The sequence below is a fragment of the Anas acuta genome, chromosome 17 (assembly GCF_963932015.1).
Source record: "Anas acuta chromosome 17, bAnaAcu1.1, whole genome shotgun sequence".
NCBI lineage: Eukaryota > Metazoa > Chordata > Aves > Anseriformes > Anatidae > Anas > Anas acuta.
Window position 1 is genome coordinate 13,584,353 of NC_088995.1, and position 15,747 is coordinate 13,600,099.

At 37.6% G+C, this 15,747-nt stretch overlaps 1 protein-coding gene across 1 annotated transcript in view; it reads right to left on the bottom strand.

Annotated features, from left to right (window-relative positions):
• The window catches only part of PIWIL1 (piwi like RNA-mediated gene silencing 1), a 133,469-nt gene that overhangs the window by 30,850 nt on the left and 86,872 nt on the right, over positions 1 to 15,747 (bottom strand). Inside the window, exon 3 of the mRNA XM_068654306.1 lies at positions 689 to 886. The gene's annotated coding sequence lies outside the window, so the exon portion shown is untranslated. The remainder of the gene's footprint in view (positions 1 to 688; positions 887 to 15,747) is intronic.

Here is a 15,747-nt window from a genome sequence, read left to right on the forward strand (position 1 = left end):
CTTTCCCAAGGGTAAAGAGACTCTCAAACACCTGAGGGCAACAAATGACTCTATTCAACACTCTCACAAATGACCTAATAAATTCCCAAAGGGTTACAATAGCTTATTTGTCATCATTTCTTGTCAGCTATTTATAGCACCAATGTAAATTGAAGCAAAACAATAAATACCCGAGGTATTTTCTTTATTTTGAAGGTTCTTTAAAGACCAAATGGTGCTTTAAAAAAATATTGTAATTTAATTTAAATCAATCATACTTTTCATGTTGAACAAAGCTTATATCTACGCACATGCCAAACATCTACCACCATTTCCCTTCCCTGCGAATATTTGCAAACAATGACTTTATAAAATTTTATTTGGTTAACTTTTAAAATGTTGACCCATAGCCTGATGAACTATGTTACAAATGCTCCTGATGAACGGATTTCAACTTGGACTTCAGTGAAAAAAGCAGGGGGATGAATGCAGCAGTAAACTTCCTGATCTCAGTAACATTAATTTCAAGGTGTAGTAACTCCATTGTATTTCAGATCCATTCTGGATTGAATTCTGATCCACAAATCCACCCATTGTATTGCACTCACAATGAAAAGAGGTTGTAAAGCTGCCCTAACAGAGGAGATGAAAGATGTACCTATTTGTGTTGTTAAACCATAGTTAACTAAGTTAAGAGGAGAAGACTTACCTGAGGCAGTCTGGTGTGCTTTTCATGAACCAACACTGGAGAGTTTGGCATGATCAGTTGCACACTGATCCAAAAATGTACATCGTGTAAGCATCAGCACAGTGGGTATTTTATGTGTGCACTGTCCTTTACACAACGTGACATTCACCTTGTTGCAACACGGGCTAAGTTTTTGGCCAAGTTCAGCAGTGAACATTCCTGCCAAAGAAGATAATTCACAGGTATTTTGAAAAACTATTTTTATGGAACATCAAGCAGGTTTTATTTATACAGTAAAATAAAAATTTAAAAAGATGAGAAACTTACTGTTTCATAAAAATGTTGAAGTAAGTGCAACCCATTATTATTTTGGTTCTAGAAAGAGAGATAATATGAATTTCAAGGCTACAATTATTATTATGATTTCTATAGTCTGGAGTGGTAATATAGCTCAAGGAAAAAACGTCCAGTTTTGGGTGTCTTGAATCAGTTGCAATTTATATTATGAAGCCTGTATGGATACACGGAGCCTCTGGGGAGCAGATGAAGGCTGCACTGTGTGTGGCTAAGATCTGCTATCAGATGACTGATTCCGTAAGGAGAAGCTGTATTCACTCTATCTATGCTAGAAATGGGAGAAAAATAATGCATGGTCTATGGATAAATTAGAGAGAGAGAAACAAGAGCCAGATTTTTAAACACCTTAAATTTACATTCCTAAATGAAAACCACCTTCAGTTCCTGGCTGCATTTTCTCTCACAGATATTCTCATTCTAGCTCTAGGACAAATTAGGACAAATGCTCTGTTCATTAAATTCTTTTTACATAATTAAGTTCAGGAATCTGAATGGAAAGCAACATAAATCTTAATAGTGACAAAGCAGCATTACCATACAGAAGATGGTAAGACTCAGAGCCATCTGTCAAATATAGATGTAGTACCACATATATTTGATATTTTACTGTATTTATCCCTTTAAGCAGACGATGGCTTTGCTGACTTGAATTGAGTTGGGCAGATACCTGTTAAATGAGTCCAGATCAAATGGTTTTACTACTACCAATATTTTGAAAGTAATACATCTAAATTATCACTCGGCCTTTAGACAAAAATGAAGAAAATGACTGATGATTACGTAGGTTTTCTTTTGATGGCTTTTTTGTTGCAATTTATTTGCCTAAATCAGTTCAATTTGGTGGCTTGCGAATTGGCACAAGAGCTGAGCCAATTTACAATATTCCACTAAGAAATCTAGCTACATTTTTTTAAGTGTATTCTCTGATTTCTCTCTAGTGTATTTTATGTTGACTGCATCATTTGTAATGCAGCACAGTATGTAAAATATGTCTATCCATCTCTTGCAACATCCTTTGACTTATCAGCTTCATTGCCACCACCAGCTTATTGATATACTTTTTGATGTCTGTGATAAAAACACCCATCTCCTGACTGCTGGAGTCAAATGCCTTGGTTACAAGTTTCGCTGGTCCATATAAATGCATGTATACGTATGCAGATGTGTATGTATGTATTTACATTTTTGTGGTTATTGTATGAATTCTGCTTGAGAAAAAGAAGAAAGAGAATTCACAAGGCAGTTCTGAAAGAAACTCAGATATTGCTGTGATCATGGCTGCAGTGGACACAGAAATGAGAAGGGTAAGGAAGCATTAAGACTGTCAAGAGAAACATTCATATGCCTAAAACAAGTTTTAGAGAGATTTAGGCACTTAAATACTGAACTTCAATCTGCATAATTTCTTCAGAATATGTCTAACTCCAGATATGTCTAAAATCATTCTTTGACCACTTGGTTTCCAGTTCTGTCTCCTGGACATATGCGGAGCAGCTGGGTACAACTCTTGCTTGAGACCCCTTGAAATTCAGGACCTAGCCAGAGTACTGAAGCACCAGTCTGTGGAGGAGGATGCTGTATCAATAGCACTGCGCTTCACACAATGTGCAATGGCTGTAGCCATTCATATTTTAAAATAACACGTCTCACTTTTACATGCAGTGGTTTCATGGTGAGAGAGATCAGCCAGGAGGTATAGGTTCAAAACCAAAAAGAAGGTAACCAAGGGAACAAATGTATCATTAGTTTATATTCACTACAAAAGGGCAACTGCAGGTGCCTAGGTGAGTGCAAAGAAGTTCTTGTTTTCAAAGTCTGCATATTGCTATGCTCTATCTTACTCTTACTTTGCAAGCAGGATAAAGATGTCTCCAAGGAGAAATGTAATTCACTAAAAGTACCAAAGAAGATACATCATTTTCGGGATGTTTCAGGGATGAGAGCAGGAAACAAAAGAAAAATTCAGCTTATGGTAGCTATTAATTTTAAGATGAATTCATGATTGTGAGCATTTTACCAAATCATCCCATGTCACACTTACTGTGTGATTAATCTCACACAGTCTCTGCTATCTAAAAGCTAGGAGTTTAATCTGAACTAGTTATCTGGGCTCCACCAGACCATTTACTGTACACCATATCTAGAAGATGTTCTTTCCCATTGTAAGTGTTGATAGGATGGTAATATTCTGGAGGTGCTGGTTTCTTTTTATCAGCAATAGATTCTTCTAAAGTCTTATCACGGTTCGTGCCTTTTTTAGATGGCTAAAGCAAAAAGAAAGTAATTGGGCCTTTTTGTAGCCATTATAACTTTGTGTCCAGACACTATATTCAAGGAACGATCAATGCCTTTAGGCAGCTAGAGACAAAGGAGCAAGGTAAAATACATATGCACACAAGTAAATGTCTGGAAAAACTTCACGTTGCAATTGTATTCCTGTGTCCATAATAGCTTACAGAGCTGAGAGACCCCAGGTTTCTAGGGGTCTCATTTCAGCTTTTGTGAGCTCAGATGACATAAAAGTGGACTAGATTTTAGGCACACAAAATTGTCTGCTATTTACTTTTGTTCTGCAGAGGGAAAACTCCTTTTTCCTTGGTTCTGAAGCATTATTGCCATAGGTATGATTAATAACAACAACAAGATATTACAAACACACACAGGTAGCTAACAGCAAACAACAATTTTGTAAAAACCTATTCTGAGCTCGATTAGACTTGGTACTCAAAATGCTGGCAGCAATGATAAATGTTGTTGAAATATTGTTAATACAGACAAATCCTAACATGTATCCTCTATGTCTTTTCTAAAATAATATATGATAAACAAAACATCAGTGCAATGGAAGGAAAAAAAAAGTGGGATGCTATAATGTAGAATCTTTATATAATGACAAAATCAAGTGCTCTCTAAGTCTCAGTTTACGTATTTAAATAATCTTTGCCTTAAACAATGGTTGTAACCAGACAGACATATGGCAAATATGTCCCGATCCATTATGTTCTATTCAGACCAAGAAAGCTGGTCGGAAAGAGGGAGGTTTGGTATTAAAAGTGATCTGGTGTTATGTACACTCAAGTAACCCCTTCATGGGGGAAAAAAAAAAAAAAAAAAAAAAAAAAAAAAAAAAAAAAAAAAAAAAAAACTTTGTGAAAAGGGAAAAAAATCTTAAAAAGCAAAGCTGAACACTTTGCTGCTGTGCAGTGAAAGTGAGAAACGGTCCCCCCTGCCGGGGAAGTTGATGAATAATCCGCAGATCTCAAGCTGAGCCTTGGGCTCAGAGCGGCTGGTATCCCATACTAACACTAATCAACCAGTATGAAACATCCATTTTAAACGCAAATGAGGGGGGCCTTTTCAAAGGAGACCCAAAGAGGAGAGGGAGGGGGAGTTCAAAGCTCAAAATGGTTCTTTCTCTCTCTCTCTCTCTCTCTCTCTCTCTCTCTCTTTCTAAAGAAGACAGAAATATGGTTGGTTATTATCTAAGTTATTGCTACAAAGAATTTTGAAATTAAAAGATAAGCTTTCAGAGGAAGCTCAGTAATTTTCATAAAGAAGGACTTAAAACAGATGTGCCCTCTTTAATCGGGGTGTGCTTGAAAAAATATAAATGCATTTTTAACATAGCAGGGGGAAAAATCATATGGCTACACATTTGTCTCCTGGGCAAAAATAATTAAAAAAAAGTCTCAATGCATTAATAGCCACCACTAGAACTTTCTTATCTAGCAAAAAGTGAGGTGAATGATTAGCCTGTGTTTAGAAATCAGGAAAAATATCTTGTTTGTTTTCTTTTTCCTTTTTTCTCTCTGGCTTTTTCCTATTCTAATAATCACTAATGGGAATTAACATCTTCATCAGGCCAGTATGTGAACAACTCTAATATGTACTGATAGCTTATTGGTTGGTTTTCGTCTCAGTTAACTTTTTCTTATAATTTCTGTGTCCAGTAACAAGCTGTAGCTAGTAAGTTCTCTATCAAAAAGGTGCCATGGGTATCAATGAATATTTTCTTTAACAAAAGGTAGGAACTAAGATGTTAATGAATCAATGTTTTCTAAGTGCTCTTCCTAAATACTACTAGTTTTGCATGAGCTATTTTTGCCTTATTTTCCTAAATTCATGCTGGAAGTTGGATATATATTCTGCAGGAAATTATTGTTAGAATACGGAGCAGAGAGGAGCTGATTTGCTTTTCTGGAATAAAGTAACACAAAGATCTTCATAACAACCACAAGTCCTGACTGGTTGCTCAGCTACAGTTTATAACAAGCCTGACAGAACATCACTTATGTGTTTTGTTAAGGACACAAAGAGCTAAAAATCCTGCAGCATTAGACTCATGTGTACCTTATGGCCAGAGCAGCAAGCTGTATCCTCTTCCTCTTCAAGAATGCCTCTTCAAGAAGGCTGTTGCTGAGAACCTACTCTTTCTTACCACATCTCAGCCAGGACTTTCCCGGACCAAATTGCCCACTGGTGTCAGAGGGCACAGCAACTCCACATCAATGTGTAACCCTCATTGTTGCTATCTAGGCTGGTTCAGGCCACAAGGGATGTCTAGAATGATCATCACTGTGTGTCACTTATCCTTTTGCATATACTTTTTTAATGTTAAATGCATATATTTAACAGTGCAGTAATATAGAGTCGAATGTTAATTTGCTGTGCACGGCTATACTCTGGAATCTGATACTGCCAATCTGATGGCTGTAAGTATGCCATGAATTTTCAAGGGAGTTGTACAACTGTACTCTGTAACTAAGCCAGAGAACAATAAAACACCACCTAATTGTTACAGGGAGTCAGGCACAGTAGGAGACCTACTTTGACATTTGCCCATTTATGGCTTAAATATTATGGCCACCCAACAATAGGAGAAAAACAATAAAACCTCTGGAATAAAAAGTACCTGTTATCTAGTTTTCCCTTTCCATAAGTAAAATAACATTCTTGATATACACTACAACTCTTTTAATGAAAAAGTCACAGGAAAGAAATTTGCTGAAGAAAAATGAGATTCCAAATGCAGTTGTTTCGGTCCTCGGCATACAGAATTCACAGTGTAGAGGAATGGCAGTAGCTTCAAAAAGTGCTCATTTTTCTGTAAGCGAGAACACTTTGGTTTGGAATTCCTACCTTAATTCAATAGTGGCATAATTTTAATGTAATGGATATATTTAATGTTCCTTCTGCTCCTTTCTTTCTGTGTTCCAGAGCCCATTTTCAAGGCTGACTAATGACTTCTGATCTCTGTACTAACACTTCACATGTTCACACAAAACCAGCTGCTTCCCATAAATTGTGGTCATATAGTCAGTTGTCTTTATGTACCATATTAGATCTCATTCATTACAAGTAGCCTAAAAATGTGCCAAAATAAAAAAAATCCTTAATGTAAATAGCAAGTCATTGACCATGATCAACCTTCGGGTAAGCCAGGCAAAGAAGGGGACAAAAACTAGAGTGCCCACAAAATGGATTGTTGTCACCTTTCAAGCCATTGGTTCTCTACCTGGGTCTGTAGTAAACTACATTCTATCATTCTTTAATGATTACATCTTCAATATTTTAGAATGTTTTGAAATGATTATGATAAATGGGTTTTATTTTGGTTCTGGTTTTGATTCAGGATTATTCCAAGTGGTTCTTTGACTTTTACACAATATGTCACTTCATACCTTGCCTGCCTGATGAAATTTATCTGCTCCATTGTTGCTGTTACAATGGTGCATACTCAATACAGACACAGCATGTCAGTCCAGCATGATTTACAATTACACGCAGTGACTTAAAATAGTGTTGTTGATGTGTCTCTATATTAAGGGTTATAATTATGTACTGCCCTCGTTTTAGTTATGCAATTTCTCTCATAGAGACAGGAATTTACTACAACTTTGCACTTGTAGCTCTTTGCAATATTTACCTTTTAGTTTTGGAAAAAAAGGGCATGATCCCACAAGATGTCTCACTGAATGAGAAAGCAGAACTGCATTTGGGCCAAAATCCAACATATTTCAAAACAATGCGCTGCTCTGTGTGCCTCTCAAATGTCTCTGGAATTCTTTTAATTCAAAATTCTTTTGGCTTCTTCAGCTACAGCACCAGTTAATCCTATAATAGAATAGGACTCATTAAAATTAAGAAATTGTTAGTTACACTGAATCTGTAATTAAAACCAGGCCTTGATGTTATAAGAACTGTACACTATTTTCAAGATATAATTGATACCCATGGTGATTTACACAATCTATGCACACATTTTGCTAAATCTTTTAAACAGTTTACTTTTTCTTTTTAAGGAACAGATCATTGAAATGGAGTAATTTCTGCAGTTCAGATTATCCACATTTTATGGTCCCCATCATTTCATGTTCTGGTACATAGCATATTAAATGTCTCTTGATTCTGTTTATGCGTTGTTTTGAGTTGGTATGAGCTGTATAATTCTTTAGTGTCATTGATAGCCTTTACAGAACAACGGCCTATTCCTTGAATGTTCCACATTTGTAAAATAAATCAGTGCATTTAAGCTATACTTAGTTTCTAGTTAGTACCATAGCTGTAGCATTAACATTTTTGATCTGTCATATCAGTGGTAAAAGAAAACAAGTCTGAAGTCTCCTTCATGATCTCCTTTTAAAATATAATTGAATTCTACAGCCAAGTGCATTAATCATGGTTGGTTATTTAATATAAGTTTTCGGATTCGTGAAGTACTTTTTGAAGTTAGTGTTACCACCCTGTTTTTCTTCAGAATTATTATTTACAGCCAGTTTGGACAGGGCTACTAAAGCAGTTGGGTTTTATCCTCAAGCTAAAGAGAAGTGGGTCATCTGGTCTCTTGATTTTTATTGTGTTTGTCTGACATGCAGTCCCTGGAGAATCCAAGTCAGATCAGAATACACAATTCTTGCTGAAATGAATATATTAGTTTGCTTTTGTGCAGTATTTTGCAACATCCCTGCATGCAGGCAGCTCCTTCATAATTTTTGCCACACTCAAAAGATGCTACTATAAAACCTTCATGTTTAGACAAATAAACAGTACTTTCTTATTTTTTTCCATATCAACATTCATGGAGGACCTCCTGTTCCTGAATCCGGACTCCTTTTTTCCCCTATGCTGGAGTGACATCACCATTTCTGTGGTCTTAACTCCTTCCCCACATGGAAAATTTTCCAGGTTAAGATTTAACCGCAGAGGAAGTATAAACTGAAGGAATCAGAGAAAGGAATAGCATTTTAGTGCACGTATGTGCATTTTAGATGCACATACATCTCTGTCACATCAAGTGGAGACTAAACAGAAAACGCAACATTAAATAGGGGGGAAATAATTTTCCCACAGAGTGCTTTTTCAGCATATGAGAGTTTAGTGGAGATGATGTCTGTAGGATTCTGTGGAACAAGGCAGAGCTATGCAACTGTGGCAGGAAAAAATGCAGCAGATTTGGAGCAAACTTTCATTGGTGGATGGCCTGCACAGATACAGCCTCTTCTCGATTTGAGGGATCTGGTGGGTTTATAGCCAGACTTCACAAACTCTTAATGAAAAGACAAACCTTACATTGAAGGAAAAATGTCTGAGAAGCTCAGTGAAAGGACACTCACAATGCTTTCCCTCTGATTTGTTTCCTTCTCACAAATTCCTGATGATCTAAGCAGTGATCCAATGCTGAGAGGGATGGTTAGCTTTCTTTGTAACCTATGAATGCCCCTGCTCTTGTCTCATCTGTGCTTTGTCTATGTTAGCAAAACTGGTGGCTCTTCTTTTATTTGCCTTGCACTGCAGCCAAAGGAAATATTCACTCTTATCTAAGACAGCAGTGTGGAGGAAAAGGAAAAAGAAATATTTGAAAAAACAGAAAAATGGCCAAATGTATGCAGATTGATCAGTGTGGCTGAGATCTGTAAAACTGGGGAAAGGAAGGATAGGTTGGCAAAATCCTCTGCCTCAGCTCTCTCTTTCTAATAATGGAACTATTTATCACTAGAAAATGCATTTAAATCTCTTGCATCAGTATTAATTTTATTCACAGAAAGAAAACCTGCTCAACAAGCTTGTAAACGTGGGTAGGAATGATGATCGTTTCCAAAAATGTGCTTGTATTATCAATTTTCCAAGACCTGAGTCCCCTAGTGCCAAAAATATGTATTGCTGTGTGCCTGTGGCTGTAATTCTTTATGTATGAGAAGGTAATAGATTGTGCTTCTGATAGGAAAATGTGAAACAATATTAAATGATTCTTGAGCTTAATTAAAAGCATAATTATTTAAGAGACGTGCATACAACTAGATTGAAAATCCAGATTGTCTAAGAAGAAAAGTTCATAGATGTTTTGCATGTCCTATCCTCCGTTCAGACATCAGATCCTTGCTGAGCAGCAATGGTACTACACTGGAACCTGTGCCAGGTTACAGCAATAATTGCAAGCCCCCCAGGATCCAAGCTCAGAAATTTTTGTATGTTCTCAGGAGACAAAGATGAGTGATCATCAAAGGCAGAGGAACACAGCATGACTGTCATAAGCCTGAAGTTACAACTTAGACATGCAATAGGAAATATCATTGGTACCTCTCCAGTGCATAGCCTGTAGTAATTAAAAACTTGATCCCTGCTGTTTTATCATCTCATTAGCAATGGGGGCACAAGACTTTTATCCTTGTTTGTCAGGAATCAAACATACCAGAGGAACTCTGATTATAAATTGATGAAAGTAAAGTTAAACTTTTAAATAAGAGCCGTTTCAGTTCACAATGTTTTTTAAGCTGATTAAAGAGATCTCTTTTCGGTAAAAAAAAAAAAAAAAAAAATCTAAGTCCAGCACAGTAGAGGTCATTGCTAGGAATAGGACATGACATAACATTTGAAAAAGTGCAAATACTTTTAAAATAGACTGTTTGAGAAGTAAATGCAAGCCCTGCCTGATAGTGCTAATACAACACCTTTCAAATTTTAAGAATTTTAACTCTTCAAATCTTTCAGTAATCTCAGATTTGTGATGGTTTTCATTGTACAAAGTTATCAGACAGAGAGGTATTGCTAGCATGTCAGCAAATACAGTGAATATTTTGTTTCCATTATTGATAAAGTCTGTTGGTAACAGCAGTAGTGACTTTCCCTTAAATGCCTAGCCAACTACTAGTTCAGCATTTGTTATAATGATGCAGGATTATGGCAAAATTGGAATCAGTGCAAAGCATTTACTTCTGCGGGTTTTGGATCAGACCCTTTAAGAAGAATTCTTGAAGTAGTTCAGGATGGTTCCAGGTTTCCAGAAATATTGTCACTTCATTGCATTTCAATAAATTTTTGACCTGAGCAGTGGTACCAGGATTGAACTGGGCAGAGGCAAATTTGGTGGGAGAGAACTGATGGTAACATTCTTTTCTTTTGTTTGATACCATCTGAAAACACTTCCTCCCCTCCCCCCCCCCCCTTTTTTTTTTCTCCCATGAATCTCTTTCTCCTTCCCTTTCTTCTTCTTCTTCTTAAGATCTGTGACTTTCCTGTCGGAGGTCTAACAAGCTAACATACCTGAACCACTGTGCTGATTTTATTAACCAGTTTTTTATCCCAATGAAAAAGATGGACCTATGTCTTTTCATAGTGAGTAGGAAGCCACCCTTGATGTTTTCGGTCATTATAAGAAAGGATACAATTCATTATTTCAGAGCAATGGTGAATCAAAAGTAAAGAATCTGAATAATTTTTTTTTCTTTCAACCTAGCAAAAGACAAGTCCTTTAAGCCATGAAGACTAATCAAGATTTGAAGGATTTTTTTCAAGTGGAAAAGGCAAGCAATGAGAAACAAAGCAAAAATGATGATACAGTAACTCATTATTTTACTGTGATTACTTTATGAGAAATAAAATTATCAGATTCAGCAGAATTCATTATGGCTGAGCAAATGATCCATCAAAGACAGAAGAGAATTACATGTTGAACTAGCTTCTTTCACAGAAAACTGCATCTTTAAAATACTGTTTCTACAGCAGATAAGCGAGATGGTTGCTTAAACAATCTATCATCTGTGTAAAAACTCAGAATTATTCAAAACGAAAAATAAAGAACTAGATAGGTTATTTTCTGAAAAGCTACAATGAAGAATTTATCTTTCATGATGGAAAAATATGCTTTAAATTTTGACCATTTATTTATATTGAAATGGATCAAAAAGAAAAAAATGACAGAAATCTTTTTCATTACTGAATATAACTGGCTTATTGAACTCTGTCACTATACAAACTATGAAGGCAAGAAATTAATGGGACTCCATGAAAAATTAGATACTTCACCAAAAAAAAAAAAAAAAGTGAAATTATGATTGCTATCTAAAAAAAATAAAAAAAAAAAAAAAGGAAGCCTTGCAGTTTTTGAAAGGGTATAAAGCTTTGCACTTCAGGCCATAACGCAGTCTCCAACTGTTATGGCTTGGGGAGAAATCTTTCCCTACAGGCAGGTTACCCCTAAGTTACTAACCGAAGCACTCCTTTCCCCTTCCTATGCAGCATCTGTTACCAGCTTTTCTTTAAGCCAGGATACTATACCTCTAGTCTGATCAAGTATGGAATTCTGATTACGCATCTAAATGAAAACAGAACTCAGCAAAGTAAAAAACAATTGTGCAGTGGGATATTCTTTCTTTACAGGGATGTTAGTTAGAATTGTGTAGCTCCCTGATGGACACAGGAATAATAGGAAACATTGTAAATACAAACAAACAAACAAACAAAAAAACAATATTTACACTGATTCCTGAAAACATAGTGTCGTGGTTCTGCTCGAGTGGGCAGCCGAGTTCCACCACAGCTGCTCTCTCACTCCCCCTCCTCAAAGAGGAATGGGGAGAAAATACAATGAAAAGGGCTCAAAGGTTGAGATAAGGACAAGAAGATCACGCAGTATTATTGTAACAGGCAAAACAGACTTGGCATAGGGAGATAGTAAGATTTATTGCTCATTACTAACAAGCTAGAGAAGTGAGAAACAAAGGAAAGAAACCAAAAGCACCTTCCCCCCCTATCCACCCTCTTCCACTTCCTCTCCCCGAGTGGCACAGAGGAACGGGGGAATGGGGGTTATGGTCAGTCTACAGCACTTCTTCTCTGCCGCTCCTTCTCGGTCACTCTCGTCCCCTGTGCTGTGGGGTCCCACCCACGGGATGCAGTCCTTGATGAACTGATCCGGCGTGGGCTTCCCACAGGCAGCAGCTCTTCCAGAACTGCTCCAGTTATGGGTCCGTACCACGGGGTCCATCCCTCAGGAGAAAACTGCTCCAACCTGGCTCCCCCACGGGCAGCAGCTCCTGCCAGGTCACCTGCTCCTGCGTGGGCTCCTCTCCACGGGCTACAGATCTGGCCTGGAATCTGCTCCGGCAGGGGTCTTCCACAGGCGGCAGCCTCCATCGGTGCAGGGCCACCTGCTCCACTGTGGTCTCCTCCACGGGCTGCAGCGTGGAACCCTGCTCCACCGTGGTACTCCCTGGGCTGCAGGGGGACATCCTGCTTCACCATGGTCCTCACCACAGGCCGCAGGGGACTTCTGCTCCAGTGCCTGGAGCACCTCTCCCCCTCCTTCTTCAATGACCTTGGCGCCTGCAAGGCTGTTTCTCACTCCTCTCACTCTCCCAGCTGCTGTGTGGCACAGTGTTTTTTCCCCTGTCTTAAATGTGCTTTCACAGAGGCGCTAAACAACATCGCTTATTGGCTCGGCTCTGGTCAGCAGTGGGACCATTACCAAACATGGGGCAGCTTCTAGATCCTTCTCACAGAAACCACCCCTATGGCCCCCTGCTACCAAAACCTTGCCATGTAAATCCACTACACATAGTTAAGAACATATGGTAAAACCTTGAAGACAATAAGCCTAGATAGATGGATAGATAATATTATAGGAGTGAAGTTTTCAATACAAGTGCAAAAGCCAAATTAATCTTTCTAAAAGATTAACTATCTGGATGTAGATACCTTGTGGCACGTGACAAATCTGAAACCTGCATGCTTTCTTCTCAGCACAATTTGACATTATTCCTAGTGAAATACAATTAAAGTGTTCTTACAGTATGCACTCACCCAAACAGAAAATACTTTGTTTTCTATCTACACACATCTAAAAATTCATTTATTTATTTTTTATGATCTAAGATATGAATTATTTTGCATAATACAGCTAATAATCTGCTGCACAGTATTTCAATATTAATTCTAGGTCATCCTGACTTCCAGATTATAAGATATAGTAGAGAGGAAAAAAAAGCAAATGAGTCTTCCACCAAGTAAGTCACTTTGAATCCTCAGCTGAAAACACAGATACCTCAGCAGCTTAAGTTAACCCACATGGACCAGCATGACATTCCCAGAATCTCCTTTTTTCAGCCTCAAACCCTTTAAATTAACAACAGTTGAGGAATGCATCATGGTATGTGTGCCGCAACTTAGGAAAAAAATGGTCTGAGAAGATTGCCATTCAATTCTACATTTATCCTTTCATAGCGCTCAGTATTAGCATGAATGATTCATTCCACTGGGTTTGTTCTCACGTGTCTGCAAGGGGAGCATTGTCAGAAGAAGGAATATGAAGTCTGTTTATTAATGGATGTCATTTTTTCAGATGGCTAGTAATCTTTATATTAGATTGAATGGTTTGCTTCATTAACTTTCCATTTGTTTTTCCAGTTTCCTAAGGATAGGATATGTACCTGTGTTAGGGGTTTCTTTAACAAAATACCAAAAGATTAGCTATTTCCACTTCATTCATGCTTTTCTTTAACCCCCTAACCCATTAAATATTATCCAAATACAGGAATGTAAAACTTATTTTATATACTATATTCTGTGTTCAGGGATATGAACCGCTGTAAGCGTATCTGAAGAGAGAACGGTCAAATGAAAGGAGAACACAAAAAAGTAGACATCAACTGAATAATCCAGATCCTATTTGAGAACACCCTACAACCCAAGAGAAAATAATTAAATCTCAAATCCTTAGTCTTTTTCTCCCCATCAGTTTCACAAAAACTTGCACAAGGTTTATTTAGTTTTGCTAGTCCTTCCACTTTGAAACGAACCCTGTTTCATCCTGTACTTCGTTCGCACGTATGCAGCTTGAAAGCTGGCACTCCAGGAGTGCAGGGAAATAGATCATCTGCTAAAGCCATGGAGCAGCAGGATCTATAAGAAAATAGTCTTGAAGTACTATAGTGAGTGGTTGGCTTCCACAAAGCTTTCAGAAATACAAAATTACTGTGACGTTTACAAGAGACAGGAGTACAATTGGACCAAAGTTCTTTCCCACACCTGAGAAATCAGAGGCAGAACCACTCTCAGCAGAGACAGTAAAAAGCAGTGATCTTGCAAGGTGAAGCAATAGTCACTAGCATCACACACTTTTTTTTTTTTTTACTTTTTTTTTTTTTTTAATCAGTACTGTGGAATTTCTTGTTCCTTTGTCCAAATTCCCCATCCAAGGAGAGTCAGGAATTTTGCAAGTAGCAGCTACCACAGTCACCCTTTGACTTCAACCTGGATAATGTTCTCTGTGCCTGCAGTGCAACAACAAAAATCAAGCTCCACTTCCAAACTGAACACAATATAACAATAGTATTGAGTTCTCCAATCTGTGACAAAAACCTTTGATTTTTGTTGTTGTTGTTTGTTTCTGTTCATAGAAATAGCAGGGTACTTATTAGGCGCTTGTCATGAATGTGGTGTAAAATCCTTGTAGGTAACACTCAGAGTTGTTGAGCACCCATAGCTGCAGCTAACTTCATTTGAAACTGCAATGATCCACAGACTTGGAATTAAGGTTCTCACTCAATAAATTAGGCAAAATACTCAAAGTGTAGAATATAGTTTGTCCTTAGTCGCATCACCATTTAGTCTGAACAAAAATACAGTAACAAAGATGTGAAGGGGCTTGAAAAAGAAAATACAGGGAAAATGATTACTGAAAGGATGTGCCCAATTGTTTTACATGAGTACAATCTCATTACTACTATGTAGATCACAGCCTGCTTATAGCAGTTGCGGCTTCTGGTCTGTAGTTGAGTAAAACAGTAAAATCTTATTTCTATTCTGAATGGTGTATTCTTCCCAGGTGGTATTTTCCATTACTATTTTTATTGTACAAAGTTCAAAGATCAGCTGCACACAAATGTTATAGACCACTGCCTACGTTCCCCAACCCATTTGAAACCCTCTTCTTTGTAATTATACATTTGGTTAAAATGACTAAATTGAAGTTTACAGAAGTGTTTCAAAGTTGTATACTTAACTTAAAATTTGTTCCTTCTAGTTTAGCCATGCTGTAGTCTAAGAAAAATTGGGCAGCTCAAGTACTAAAGAAAGATGAAGGAAATACTGCTTGCTCTGAGATTCAGAATGTTATTTTTCTTACCAGTGACCACCATATACACCACACAAGATCCTATATAAGACAGTCTGGCACTGGCAGTACCAGGCATACTGACAGCCCAATTACTATGGGTACAGCAACAGAAGACCACAGAAGCCAAAAATATTACAAAGACTCTTGTCATGATGTCTAATATTCACAAAGAAATAAAGCCAAGAATAGCATATGCTTGCTCCTAACTATGCACAGCCCTCTGAACAGATAGGCAGCTACACTAATGGCATGTAGTCCTGCCCAAGGGCATAAACTATGAGTCGACAAAAGAATTCAGTCTTGAAGACCTTGGTGATACCCGTTAGAGTCT